Source organism: Tupaia chinensis, unplaced genomic scaffold, assembly GCF_000334495.1.
Source record: "Tupaia chinensis unplaced genomic scaffold, TupChi_1.0 Scaffold000355_1, whole genome shotgun sequence".
Lineage (NCBI taxonomy): Eukaryota > Metazoa > Chordata > Mammalia > Scandentia > Tupaiidae > Tupaia > Tupaia belangeri.
Genome location: NW_006159850.1, coordinates 12810184 through 12812203, shown reverse-complemented (window position 1 = coordinate 12812203; position 2020 = coordinate 12810184). Strand labels below are relative to the sequence as shown.

General features: G+C 45.5%; 1 protein-coding gene and 1 pseudogene across 1 annotated transcript in view; one reads left to right on the top strand and one right to left on the bottom strand.

Moving 5' to 3' along the window:
* CFDP1 (chromatin remodeling protein CFDP1) overlaps window positions 1–2020 on the bottom strand; it is a 141160-nt gene that overhangs the window by 62502 nt on the left and 76638 nt on the right. The gene's annotated exons all lie outside the window — the stretch shown is intronic.
* Window positions 1–2020, top strand: part of LOC102468897 (protein FAM32A pseudogene) — a 5359-nt pseudogene that overhangs the window by 2346 nt on the left and 993 nt on the right.

The following is a 2020-nucleotide window of genomic DNA, read 5'->3' as shown; positions in this document are numbered from 1 at the left end:
TCATCCCCCGGGGGGATGGCCACGCCGCAATCCCTTCTCCTCCATTCTCCTCTCGGGATCTTGGGCACGCACGCACACACGCCCGGCGTGAGTTTAATCTGCCGGGTCTGGGACTTGAACCGTGGTCGACTACTTGGGGGTCCAGCGACATAGCCATTACGCCAACTGCTGGTTCCACAAGTGATGTTTTAAAAGTTGTTGTATAGGGAACAGCAGTTAGCATAATGGCTATGTCGCTGGATTCCCACATAGTCGACTGCGGTTCAAGTCCCGGACCCGGCGGCTTAAACTCACGCCGGGCATGTGTGCGTGCGTGCCCGAGATCCCGAGAGGAGAATGGAGGATAAGGGATTGCGGCGTGGCCATCCCCCCTGGGGGATGATTTCTCGCTTTCTGTCTCTATGTCTCTCTGTCTGGCGAGTGCACGTGCCCTATAGCGAAAACCTCTCCAAAAAAAAAAAAGTTGTTGCATAGATAGATGCAGTGAGGCATCCTGGAATGGATTTTAGAATAACAAAAGGAGGGACCAGCAGTTAGCATAATGGCTATGTCGTTCGATTCCCATGTAGTCGACCGCGGTTTGAACCCCAGATCCGGTGGCTTAAACTCTCACCGGGCGTGTGTGCGTGTGTCCCCAAGATTCTGAGAGGAGAATGGAGGATAAGGGATTGCGGCGTGGCCATCCCCCCTGGGGGGTGATTTCTCATTCTCTGTCTCTCTCTCTCTGTCTTTCTGGTAACCTCGCACGCCCTATAGCAAAATCCTCTCAAAAACAAAACCAAAAAAAACCCACAAAAGGACACTTGTAGGAAAACTGGGGAAATTAGTATAAAGTGCCATTTGGTTAATGTTACTGTCCTATTTGTGTTTTTAATGATCAGAGGATGTGTGTCACTGCCAGAGAGACAGACAGACAGAAAAAGAAGGGGGAGGGAGAGAGAGAAAGCACTTCCAATGGGCATGTGGTCCAACTGCAATTCTTCTTCCTCCATTTCTCCTTTCTATCGGGATTTTGGGCACACATGCACAGGTACCCACCATGTTTTTCAAGCTGCCCAGACCAGGATTTGAACCACACTCAACAATGTAGGATCTAGCTCCCAATACACAGGGCTTAACCACTGAGCTATGGGGCTGGCCCCAGTAATGCCCAGTTTTAATCTCAATTTCAACAAATGTACCATGGTCATGCAAAATGTTAACATAAGGGGAAACTGGGTGGGAAGTGTACAGGAACTCTCCATATCACTTTAGCCACTTTTCTGAAATAATAACTGATTGAGATTATTAATATAAAATTATTCTAAATTAAAAACTTAATTTTTATTTAAAAAAGCAATAAAAATTAAGCACAATAAATGTTTTACATATTCATTTTTAGCATAACTTTATGTGTAAAGAAGTAAATATAATTTTATATAAAACAAGGTAATTAATTTATTAACTCTTGATTTTGAAGTGTCTCTACTGTGAAAACAGGAAGCAATCCGGAAACACTTCCGCCAAGACATTTGCACATGGAGCTGAGGGTTAAATTATGTGCTTTCCCGCCAGTATATACCAGCTTTACGTCAAAAAATAACTGGCAGATAAGCTATGGTTATTCATACTTGGGCATTTGGAAGATTTTTCTCATTTCTTGAAAATGAACCAATTAAGTCTGTCACTTCAAGGGGAACAAATGACAGTATTTGTTGCCAATGATAAATTTTGAAAAGCTTTAGGATTTTGGAAACCTCGTATGTATCACAAACTGGATAGTTTCCCAGCACATTTTTTTTTGGGGAGAGGTTTTCGCTGCAGGGCGTGTGCACTCGCCAGACAGATAGAGAGAGACATAGAGACAGAAAGCGAGAAATCATCCCCCAGGGGGGGATGGTCACGCTGCAATCCCTTCTCCTTCATTCTCCTCTCGGGATCTTGGGCACGCACGCACATGCGCCCGGCGTGAGTTTTAAGCCACCGGGTCCGGGACACGAACCGCGGTCGACTACGTGGGAGTCCAGTGACATAGCCATTA